The sequence below is a fragment of the Sminthopsis crassicaudata genome, chromosome 1 (assembly GCF_048593235.1).
Source record: "Sminthopsis crassicaudata isolate SCR6 chromosome 1, ASM4859323v1, whole genome shotgun sequence".
NCBI classification, from domain to species: domain Eukaryota; kingdom Metazoa; phylum Chordata; class Mammalia; order Dasyuromorphia; family Dasyuridae; genus Sminthopsis; species Sminthopsis crassicaudata.
The window spans coordinates 399,871,120-399,884,407 of NC_133617.1; the positions used below are offsets into that span (position 1 = coordinate 399,871,120).

At 35.6% G+C, this 13,288-nt stretch overlaps 1 protein-coding gene across 1 annotated transcript in view; it reads right to left on the reverse strand.

The window, feature by feature from the left end:
• The window catches only part of TNRC6A (trinucleotide repeat containing adaptor 6A), a 335,273-nt gene that overhangs the window by 310,958 nt on the left and 11,027 nt on the right, over positions 1–13,288 (reverse strand).

Here is a 13,288-nt window from a genome sequence, read left to right on the forward strand (position 1 = left end):
TTTTTCCAGATTGGATAGATCTGTGACAAATATAGAGCTAGGGCAGATAGACATAGCTCACCAGAATAAAGCCTTTCCATTTGGTTTCATTATAAAATTTTTCCCTTTCTCCCCCTCAACAGCAGACACAATCAGTTACTCAATGGACTTGGCAACAACCTTAAAATTCTTCCTCCCTGACTCTCATCCCTTCCATATGCAAATTAAACTTCAGCATCCTTCTTGGAGCACTCAGATTGTACAGCACAAGTAAGCTGGCTATAACTCTATAAGAGTTAGAGAAGGACATTGTCTAAAAAGTAAGCCTTCAATCAAGATCTTTGGTATAACCTGAGTGTTTAATGAGGGAAGGTCACAAAATTTGCTCCTTTTTCTTTTTCTCTTCCTCCTCTCCTCCTCCTTCCCTTCTTTCTCCTCCTCCTCCTCCTTCTCACCACTGCTACCTCTGAATTCTTTCCTCTTCATCTGGCCTGGTGCCCAGTCTGCTACCCAGTAACCTTGGGAGTCTATGCTCTTGCTGGCTTTTATGATAAATTCAATCATGACCTTGCAATAATTCCTAGTCACAATAGTATAATCCTGAAGCCCTAAGGAGGTTGTGGATACTGCTAGTCCATTTCTTACCTAAACCTTTTGGAAGGAGAAATGACTTTGAGGGTCTCCTGGGCCTACCTTTCAGATATACGACATCTGAACTACAACAGGGTTTCTTAAAGTGGGACCCATGAAATTTTTAAATTATTCTTTTTGGTGAGGCAATTGGGGTGAAGTGACTTGCTTAAGGTCACATCGATAGTGAGTGTTAAATGTCTGAGGCCGCATTTTAACTCAGATCCTATTGACTCTAAGGGTGATGCTTTATCTACTGTAATGTTCTGTTGTCTCTAGATTGTGATCCTTCTCTGGGAGCAGGATTCTTGGGGGCTTCTGGAGGCAGCCTTGGCTTTAGTTTCAGTTCAATAATCCCAAAATGCAGCCAGGAGTTAAAGTACTTTACTGTATCTTTCCAAATCTTATCTCTAGATCCTTTAGTTTCTTCTTCAAGCCTTGTCTCCTTGGGGCTCAGCTAGGTTTCTTAGAGGCCTTGCTCTCTCTTTGGTTCCCGAGAGCTCTTGTCCGAGTGTCTCCAGCCAGCACAAAAGTTGAAGTTGGAATGAAATCTTACTCCACCTCCAAGAGTGTGGGATTGTGGGTTTCCCAGAATCAATCCTAGTTGTGAATCTCCCAAAGTCCTCTTCTCCAAAATCCCCTGAAATTTTCCTGGGAAGTCCTCTCCTTGACTCCATCCTGGCTCTGAATCCTGGCTTTTTATATCCTCCCAAAGAATGAGCTTGTGGGTACTTCTTGGGCTTGTGGGAGCTCCTTAAAAGTATTCTCTCTTAAAGGTGTGAATCTAATGTGTGGACCAATGATTGAACTCCTTTAAAGGTTTGAACTCCTTTAAAGGTGTGAACTAAGTGCTTAAGTATCTTGTAAAAATCCTAACAATCTACTGTACCATCTAGCTGCCCTTCATGCCTTTTAAAAAAGTATTTTGATAACTGTGTTTAATACAATTTTTTTTGTAATCTGATTTATTTTATTTTAACTTTAAAAACATGTTTCTGAAAAGGGTTTCATAGATAGTCAGACATATGACATAAAAACCTCCCAGACTATATTGAACACTATCAGAAAGTGGAAGCTGTCATGAGGAAAAGAGGGATAGCATCACTGCTTCCAAAAATCTAAAGAATTCCCCAATTGATGGTCAAAAGATATGAATAGACAATTTTCAGATAATGAATTTAAAGCCATCTATAGTCATATGAAAAAATGCTTTAAATAACTATTGATTATAGAAATGCAAATTAAAGCAACTCTGAAATACCACTGCACAACTCTCAGATTGGCTAAGATGATAGAAAATGATAATGATAAATGGTGGAGGGCATGTAGGAAAACTGGGACACTAATACATTGTTGGGAGAATTGTGAAATGATCCAAGCATTCTGGAGAGCAACTTGGAACTATGTCCAAAGGGCTCTCAAACTGTGCATACCCTTTGATCCAGCAGTGTTTCTACTGGGTACCCCAAAAAGATCATAAAGGAGGGAAAAGGATCCATATGTGAAAAAATGTTTGTAGCAGCTCTTTTTGTGATGGTTAGGACTTGGAAATTGAGTAGATACCCATCAATTGGGGAATTGCTGAATAAGTTATAATAAGTGCTATATGAAAGTAATAAAATATTATTGTTTTGTAAAAAAATGAACAAGCTGATTTTAGAAAGGCCTGGAAACATGTACACAAACAAAAAGAGTAAAACAAGCAGAACTAGGGATATATTGTGCACAGTAATAGAAAGACTGTGCAGTGATCAACTATGAAAATATTTGGTTCTTCTCAGCTGTTCAGTGACCAAAGACAATACCAAAAAACTTTGGATGGAAAATGCCATCTGCACCAGAAAGAGAACTATGGAGATTGAATGCAAATCAACACATGGTATGTTCATTTTTTTTCTGCTTTTTTTTCCTCTTGTGGTTTTTCCCTTTTGTTTTGATTTTTCTCTCCTAACATGATTCATTAATAAATGTGTGTATGTGTGTATATATATATGTTAATATAAATATATATCAAGAAAAAATAAAACAATAAAAAGGAAAAATAATCTGAAGGGTTTTTAGATGGACAATGGAGTAGATTGATTCTGGATTGATTCTGGGAGCAAGACAAAGATTAATGGGTGGAATTATGGATAGATTTTGGCTCAACATGAGGAAGAATTTTGACAATTAATTGTTGTTGAATTTTAAACTCAACTTAACCTCACTTGATTCAACATGACTCTTTGTGATCCCATCTGGGGTTTTCTTGGCAAATATAATAGAATGATTTTCTATTTCCTTCTCCAACTCATTTTACAGATGAAGAAACTGAAGCATAGTAAATCACATAGAAAGGATCTAAGGCTAAATGAATTTTTCTGATTCTAAGCCCAGTGCTCTATGTACCTTGCACAACAAACAGTTTAGGGAAGATGGCAGAATAGGTATAAAAAAAATGTCAAATTTTTACAAATTTGTACCTCAGAGCAAACATAGACTGTTTGAAAAAAAATAAGACTTGGGGCAGAACAAGGGGACAATCCAAGAAAATAGAAAAATCCTATAACAGGAGTTTAACCATATAAAGTGCAAACATCCCCAGGGTAGTTCCATAGAGACACAAAGTGGGGAGCTCTGAGGCTAGCTGGGTTCCAAGGAGCCTCAGTCAGAACCACAGAACAGCAAGGGGAATCTGGGATCTGAGTCCAGAAAGACTGTACTGATTAGGAATATCAGGCCAGTTATGATGCTGAGATGCAACCCAAAGGAACCAGCACAAATCGTGAGTATAGAAGCAGCAGGACAGGGATGCTGCTGGCTGTGGGCACTTGCAGGAGTGGAACTTTTAGTTTGGGATTCCACATCAGAGAAGAGAGATGAAGTGAAGTCAGAGGTCCCATCTTCCCCATCCCAGAATTAGAAGTGCTAATATTAGTAATTCTCATTAAGAAAAAAGAACAAGCAAAGGAGAAAGGACCCAATCATAGAAACTTACTATGGTAATAGGGAAAATGGGGATTCATCTTCAGAGAAAGAGAGCGAAGTAAAAAAAAAAAAATCCTCTTTTATCCCAAATAGTAATGTTAAATAGTTAACTTCCCAGAAAGAATTTTTAGAAAAACTAAAAGGACTTTAAACATCAAATGACTGAAGAAAAATAATAACAAAAATAAGAACCATCCAAGAAAAATAAGAAGATTATGAAAAAAAGTTAATGAATTAGAAAAGGAGATACAGAATCTTAAGGAAGAAAATAATTCTTTGAAAATTAGAATTGGACAAAGAAAAGCCAGTGAAAATATAAGAGACCAATAAATAACAAAAAAATTACAAAGAACGAAAAAATAGAAGAGAATATGGCACATAGGAAAAACAACAGATTTGAAAAACAAATCAAAGAGAGAAAATATAAGCTTTCACTATCTGAAAGCTATGACCAAAAAAAGAACCTTTTCACAATAATACAAGAAATAGAGAAAACTGTCCTGGAGTGTTAGAACATGACGGGAAAGTAGAAAAAGGAAAAAATTCACCAACCACCACCTTAAAGATATCTTACAAGGAAAACACATAGGAATATTATTGCTAAATTTTAAAACTCCCACATTAAAGAGAAAATTCTATGATAAACTAAACAAAAAAAAATGGATTTAAATATGGTGGAGCTACAATTAGAATTGTGCAACATTTGTTAGCAACTATAATAAAAAAAACCATAGGTCCTGGAATAATATATATCAACAATCAAAATAATAGGCCTGTGGCCAAAAACTATCATATCCAGCAAAACTAACCATAATATTGAATGAAAAATAAAAAAGGATATTCAATGAAGTTGCAGACTTTTAGGACTTTTTCTCAACAAAACTCAATAGAAAATTTAATATATGAGCCAACATCAAAGATTAATTTCAAGGGACTTGACAATGATATATTGTTTATGCTTTTCACTTGGAAATGTGAACCATTCATTTAAGACTGACATCAGTAACTGGGTAATTCAAAAAGAAAGACTGAGGCAGAGCTGAGTATGATCTGACTAAAAATTTAAAATGTCTAGAAAAAAGTAAAAAATAGTAATTATATTCTACAAATGATGTACAGAGGAAGAACCCACACAAAGACATTTGAGGGGAGATAAGGACTAATAGTTTACTTATTTTCTGTACTTACATTAGGAATGAGTTAAATAGGGAACAATACCTATCTACTACCCCTACATATAATATATATATAATATAATATATATCTATATCTGTAATTTATCTATCCATCTATCTACACACCTACCATGGAGGGTATAGCACCTTTCAAAATCCATAAAGAAATAGAGGGGGAAGGAATAGGATAAAATGGGGCATAGGAGGATGTGTAAATTTATGGCAGTGGGACAAGGTGCATAGATTAATGGGAATGGGATGAAGAGGGAGAGCTGCATGGGTAGAAGGTTAATTAATAGTAAGGCAAGCTAAGAAGTAGAATTAAAGTAGAAGAGTAAGCAGGGATAGACATAAGAGATATATAATAAGAATCAGAAATAGAACTTTTTAGGAAAAATAGGATTAGCAATCATTATTCTCAGACAAAGTCAAACTTAAAGATTCAGTCAAGAGAAAAATCTGCATTATATATTAGCCATATTAACATTGTTTTAGATGCATGTCTACATATGTGTAAATGAATATGTATATGTATATGGTAGAGGGGAAGAAAAGGGAGAAAAGAATAAAGTAAAAAGTGCACGGTAGAGAATAAAAGAATAACTTATAAGAAATCAAAGGAAAGATGGACAGTTTTGAATATAATCTCTTCTATTATTATATTTGCTTTCTTGAAATGGAAACTTTTTGTATATATTTTGAATCCTCCCTGATGTTCTGCTGGAGACATTTTCCTTTCCTGTCTTTCTTTTTCTATTTTGTTTTTTCTTAGTTTGTATTTAGTTTTAAATACATTAAATAAAACACACACACATGTACACACACACAAATAATCAGAATAGTTAAAACTTCCCCCAAACAGAATGAACTACTTTATTGAGCAAACATCCTGGGCTGGTGAGTCTCTCTGCTACCATCTGATACAGAAAAGATTCCTTCATTGGGTGAGAGGTTGAACTAGAATATCTTTAAGGCCTATTACAGTATTGAGGTCAATCAGCAGAATTATCTGGTTCTATTGAGATTTGATCAGCAAAATATTCTGAAGTTATGCATTGTGTATGTTTCCCCAACTCTCTCTCTCTCTCCTGGGTCTTCTCTTTTCTCTTTATTTTCTTTCACTTGGGGATCTCATGAGTTGTGACTGACCTCATTTGGGTTTTCTTGGCAAAGATGCTGGATTTTCCTTTTCCTTCTCCAGATCATTTTACAGATGAGGAAACTAAAACAAACATGGTTAAGTGACTTACAAGGCTAGTAAGGGTCTGAGGCCAGATTTGAGCTCAGGAAGATTGAGTTTTCTTGACTCCAGGCCCAGTGCTCTGTGGATTGCACATCACCTATCTGTCCCACCAGATCTTTTTATCTAGCTTTAATTTCTCTGTTGAACTCTAATATCCTATCATTAACTGCCTATTGGACATTTCAGACTGAATGGTCCCTAAGGGTCTCAAACTCGGTTTGTCCAAAACAGAACTCATTATCTCTTTCCCCTTTCTTTTTCTTTCCTCTTTCTCTTTCAATGTTTCCTATTACTGTAAAGGATACGACTATCTTTCCAATCACAGTTCCAAAGTTCAGTATTATCTTTGGCTCCTCTCTTTGAGAGCCTCTATGATTTCCTTCAAGAGACTGTGCAATTGGTAGAAGTAAATATGCAGCTTAAGCCAATATCACCTCTCTAATTTGAAAACTGAGCAGCTTTTGGGAGTCCAGATGAAGCTTGATGAGTGTTTGTATTGGCCAAAAGGGAGGGATGTGATCCTCCAGGAATTAGAAATGGGTCTTTTGAAGGATTGTAGATTTAGAGCTGGAATGGACTTTTGAGGCCATTGAATTTAACCATCCCCTTCCTTTTATAGATGAGGAAACGGAGACCTGTATAGAGAGAAAATCTGAGGCAGGATTTGAACCCAAGTATTTTCTTTTTTTTTCTTTTTTTTTTTAATTAATAATTTATTATATATATATATATATTATAATATTATCCCTTGTATTCATTTTTCCAAATTATCCTCCCCTCCCTCTATTCCCTCCCCCCGATGACAGGCAATCCCATACATTTTACATGTGTTACAATATGGTCTAGATACAATATATGTGTGTGAATACCATTTTCTTGTTGCACAATAAGCATTAGATTCCGAAGGTACATGTAACCTGGGCAGACAGATATTAGTGCTAACAATTTTCATTCCCCTCCCAGTGTTTCTTCTCTGGGTGTAGTTGTTTCTGTCCATCATTGATCAACTGGAAGTGAGTTGGCTTTTCTTTATGTTGAAGATTTCCACTTCCATCAGAATACATCCTCATACAGTATTGTTGTTGAAGTGTACAATGATCTTCTGGTTCTGCTCATTTCACTCAGCATCAGTTGATGTAAGTCTCTCCAAGCCTCTCTGTATTCCTCCTGCTGGTCATTTCTTACAGAGCAATAATATTCCATAACCTTCATATACCATAATTTACCCAACCATTCTCCAACTGATGGACATCCATTCATTTTCCAGTTTCTAGACACTACAAAAAGAGCTGCCACAAACATTTTGGCACATATATGTCTCTTTCCGCTCTTTAGTATTTCTTTGGAACCCAAGTATTTTCAAATTCAAGTCCAGCACTCTATTTACTATGGCTCCATTATAAGAGTGGCAGAAGCTGGAACTCTAACATTGAATGCTTTATTGGACTATGAAAGATCCTGCCTATAGTGGGAGCTTATTGATGCTGTTTGAAGCTCAAAGATGTCTCTGAATACTGCCTGTGATGATATTGACCACCTAGGCTAAGAGACAACTTTAGATCTGGGCTGGTTCTCTTATCTCTGAATGGCAGGGCATGTATAAAAGAAGGGCAGATCACTAAGGATAGTGCCCTGTCACAAGCTGTTTTCCTGAAGAACATACACAAAAGCAAATATTTGGGGTAGGTTGTCTCTCTGGAAAGTCATGGCAGAGCATTTCATCCAATACACATAAACTTATTTAACCAACAGCTACTTAACCATAGTCACGAAAGTATTATGGGAGAAGTTGATATTAATCTGTGGCTTCCAGGACAGAATTCATTCCAATCAGAGTCAGGATGTTTGAGTGCAAGTAGTTCAAAATTATATTTGGAAGAATTAAGTAGTCCAGAAATATGTTCTGCATTCTAAAGAAGACCTACAACAATAAGTCCTGAGCTGAAAGACTTGTTAAGTCAAGAAGTGATTTTTTTAAAGTGTATTTTTATAATAATTATCCCAGTAATTGACTTTCTACATGTGGATACTTTGTATAATGGGTCTTATACTGTTTTATATCACAACTATCAAATGACAGGAGCTTTGGAATTTTGGGGTAAGGTGGAATCCATTGTAGCCAGAAACTGTGAAGCTTTTTTCCCCAATCTTTATATACCCACTGTTTAATACAGTGCCTTGCCCATCGTCAGTGCTTAATATATGTTTGTTAGCTTGATTTGAGTTTAAAAGAGACTTACTGCCTAGTCAGGCCAGAAAGGAAGAACAAGATAATCAGGGAAGAGAGCCCCACTAAAAAATCTTGGCATTTCTAGCACACATAAAATATTCAAGAAACCCTATGCCAAAGAATTGAGAGACCAAGGTACCTATTATTCTATAACTCCAGAGGATGATCTGAAAAATAACCTTGTATTCAACGATTTGTTGCTCATAGGAAAATTAGTAAAACTCCTTGATAAAGAGGAAGCCAGGATTAAAAAAGGGACAGAAGAATTAACCCTATGAAGAAAAGCATTCTCTATCAATTATACCTGGACAGGTAGTATTGGAAGATGGCTCATAGAGAGACAATCTGGGTCAAAATTTTGTTAAGTTTGAGTATACCATTAGGAAATGAAGGAGGTTGCCAAAGCATCCTCATTCAAGTTGAGGAGAAGGGCTGTAATTATATCCTATGTTCTCTTTGCCAGCTACTCTATCTTTGGCTATCCCAAGGAAACAAAATCCATTTTCAGGGTCTTATACCTTTAGGGTAAGAAGATAGCTCTATTTGCCCTGGGCCATGTATGGAGCCAATATTGCTCCCCTTTAGTGACTGGAAAGACCAAGTGTTCATAATTGGCTGTGAATCTGAGCAAGTCTGAGCAGAGGAGTCAGACTATTGTGATACCCTAAAGTGATGGGTGAAGATGTTTTATATATAACTGTCTACTGGTGCAGGACATATCAGCTATTGAGACATATCAGATAAAAAACATATGCAAGGTCTACTCTATATGTGATCCTTGGATATAGTATGATATAGACTTGTCTATACATATGCTATCTAGAATAATTTTTCAGGAGTGAATATTTTTGACAGGGAGGTGAATGTAAAGGGGACTTCTTTTGTTCTGGGTTCATGAGCTGCTTTACCCTTTCTTCACTCCCTGTTCTATCATGCACAGAAATTATCCTACAGAGACATAAGAGATTCAGTACGGGAGGGATTATAAATCAGGAGGAAAAGTGGTAGGAGCAATATCCTACCCCCAAGCCTCATGCAAGTTAGAGTAGGGGCATAGGCTGCTGAAATCACTTCCTGGTTGTCTGTATACAAAATACTCATAAGGAACATCTTTCTGGATGCTTGCAGGTCAAAAAAAGATGGGTTAAGTCAAAAAGGGTTCTTTATGTAGCTGAATCAAGTTGGGGTGTCTATTCTTTTTCAAATTTGAAAAAATTAAAAATAATATATTTTTTTTCTCAATTACATGTAAAGGCAATTTAAAACCTCTATTAAAAAACCTGAAGTTCCATTTTTTTTCTCCCTTCTTCCTTTACCTCCCCTTTCCTGGTATGGTAAACAATTTGATATAGGTTATACATGTGCAATTATGCAAAATACATTTCTATATTAGTTATATAATGCCAATTATTATTAAATCTTCTTTTCCTGCCATGATAAGCAAGTCTTTTTACTTTTTAACTATTTGACAATTTGTTATAACTGTTAAATGACCCATGAGTGTCCCATTTTGTTCCAACAATGAACCTGAAGTACCAAGGAACTGATAAAACCCTACATTTGATGTACTTCAAACCAGAATTCTGGTAAGAGGAAAAATTGTAAGTAGATGTTCTCAGTTATCACCTAATTAATCTGGCAAATACACAGATTAGTGAGATAAGTACATTTCATTCTTTGGGTAGAATGCCTTACACCAATGTACCTAGGTTTCATCTGAGTAGGAGCAAGTGAACCAGAGAGTGTTTGAAAGACAACAAAGTGTACCTGAAGCTTCTATGTCAATAGGAAGGTTCTGATACAGAGGTTACACTTATAAATATTAACACATAATAGGCCACAGATGAAAAGAACCACAGGAAAGGAGAAAAGATAAAGGACAAGGCAGATAATCTGGTCCCTGAAGAGCTATGGAAAGAGGGGTATGAAATAAAAATAATTAAAAGAAAATAAAATAACAATTAGGAAAGGATTGATTTTGTGAAAAGGTGGATAAGAAGCTGTTAAAATAAACAAGGTTTAAATTAATTAAGAATAGGAGCCTAAATCTTAGGATCAAAAATTTACAGCTAGAAAGAACATTGGATGTTATCTATTCTAACCTCCATCTTATGGATGAGGAACCTGGGAAAGAAATCAATAGACAGACACTTTGGGGAGCAAATTTGAACTGGAGAACCCAGACAGCTCAATATTCTAAGAGTGATGAGAATAACACTGGCCTGGACAGAAATTAGGAGAATAGATTGAACTAAGCACTCTGCATTTGGATTTTGAATCCAGAGAATCTGAATTCATCTCTCACCTCTGAACCTTACTATTTGTGTCACTTTAAGGATTAAATCCCTTTTGTCTCTCATGGCCAGTTTCTTCAACTGTAAAATGAGGGGATTATTCTACATCAAAATCAAAATCAAAAGATTGTTCTTAATCTTTTTTTTTTTTTTTTTTTTTGTATTACAGATCCCTTTTGTTGTCATGAACCCCTTCTCAGAGTCTAGTTTTTAAATATGTTAAAATGCACAGGATTAAAAAGGAAATCAATTATAAATATATTTTTAAAAAGTTCAATCAAAAGAGAATCAACCTCATGACAGCTCCCTGTATGGGACAGTCTCTGAAGACTCTCCTAGTTCTATTCATCTTTCTGTCTTAATTAACTCACCTTCTCACAAAATAACTTTTTCAATTTCCTAATTATTATTTCATTTTTTTAATATTTTATTTTCTCTCAATTACATGTAAAAACAATTTTAAACATTTGTCTTTTTCTTTTTAAATTTTGAGTTCCAATTTCTCTCTCTCCTCTCCTCTCCCCACCTCATTGAGAAGGCAAAGATTTTATATGGATTATATGTGTGCAGTAATGCAAAACATTTTCACATTAGTCATGTTGTGAAAGAAAACAGAAAAAAAGAGAAAGTAAACTGTAAGTAAATAGAAAAATAAACAAAAATATGTTTCAACCCGCATTCAGACTCCATCAGTTATTTTTCAGGAGATGGATAGCATTTTTCATCATAAATTCTTCAGAACTGTCTTGAATCATTGTATTACGGAGAATAGTTAAATCATTCACAGTTGATTATTATACAATATTGTATATACATTGTTCTGGTTCTGCTTATTTCATTTTGTATAACTTCAGGTAAGTCTTTCTGGGTTTTTTGAAGCGCATCCTGCTTGTCATTTCTCATAGACAATAACATTCCATCACAATCATACACAACTTGTTCAGCCATTTACCAATCGATGGATATCCTTTCTATTTATAATTCTTTGCCACCACTAAAAGAGCTGCCATAAATATTTTTGTATATATATTTCCTTTTTCTTTTTTTATTTCTGGGATACAGACTTTGTAGTAGTATTGCTAGGTCAAAAGATATGTGTGGTTTTAAAACTCAATTTTCTTTATATTTGAGAAATGAGGTCTTTATTCAGAGAAACGTGCTGTAAAAATTTTCAACTCTGATTCTTAACTCCTTCCCCTTCTACTTTCCTATATGGTAAGATCGATTTTTACATCTTATTGAGTGTATATATTATTCCTTCTCTGAGCCCAATTCTGATGAGATAAAGAGTCACATGCTCTCAATCTCACATCTTCTATCTTCCTCTTGCATCTTTTATGCCAAATATTTTATCCCTAAAATTCTCCCTTTCCCCTACTCCCAGTGTATTCGTCTTTCTCACCTTTTCATTTTATTTAATTATCTCATCACGTCCACACCTATGCCCTCAGTCTATGTATACTCCTTTGAACTGCCCAAATAATGGGAAAGCTTTTAGAAGACACTTTCCCATTTAGGAATATAAATGGTTTAGCCTTATTAAATCCCTTATGATTTCTCTTTCTGTTTCCCTTTTTGTGCTTTTGAGTTTTGTATTTGAAAGTCAAATTTTCCATTCAGCTAAGGTCTTTTCATTGTAAATGTTTGAAAGCTTTCTACCTAATTGAATGATTATTTTTTTCTCCTAAAAGATTACACTCAGTTTTTCTGGGTAGGTGATTCTTGATTGTACTTCTAGCTTTTTGCCCTCTAATCCTTTAATATAGAAACTGCTAAATCTTGTGTTATCCTGACTGTGACTATCCTTGACTTGGAAGCCATGGTTTTGGCTACAATACTTGGGAGTTTTAATTTTTCGATCTGTTTCAGGAGGGGATCAATGGATTCTTCCAATTTCTATTTCCCTTCTGGTTCTAGGATATTAGAACAGTTTTCCTTGATAATTTCTTTAAATATGATGGGGGATGGGAATATGGTAAAGTAGGTCAGTAAATTTCAAACTCTCTCGATTTCTCCCCTACTCCCTCCCAGAGAGAACAAATTTGCACCTCAGGATAAACATAGATTTGTTGGGAAAAAAATAAGACTTGGGGCAGAATTGGAGTCTTCTTGCCTTAAGCCAAGAAGATCCAAAAAAAGACCCCAATTAGGGGATTAGCCAATGTGAACTGCAAACACTTCCAGATTAGCTTTGCAGACACCAAGTGGGGACCCCTGGGGCTAGCCGGCTTTGGCTGGAGCCTTAGCAGACATCATAGGAGCTTTCACCTCCTAAACAAAGTGAGGAGTCTGAGTCCAGCAAGATTGAATGAATATGGGCAGATTAGGAGCATGCCCATTTGTGCTGTAGAGACTTGAGAATGAACCAGCATGGCAGGTGAGTATAGAAGCAGTGGGGCAGGGAAGTTGCTGGCTGTGGATACTTGCAGGAGGGTGAAGCTCTTTGTTTAGACTTCCAGGTGGGAAGGGATTGCTGAAATGAAGCTAGAAGCATCATCCCATGATTAGACGTGCTTGCATTAATACTTCTCATTAAAAACAAAACAAAACAAAACCACAAACAAAAAACCCCAAAAACAAATGAACCACAAAGAAGATCCAAGTACAGAAACTTATGGGAATAGGTAAGATCAGAGTTTATCTTCAGAGGAGGACACTGAAGTAAAAAAAGCTTCTTCAACCCCAAGGAGTAGTGAAATGGCTCCCTGCACAGAGAGAATTTATGGAATACCTTAAAAAAGAATTTAAAAGTCAAATAAGAGACAGTGAG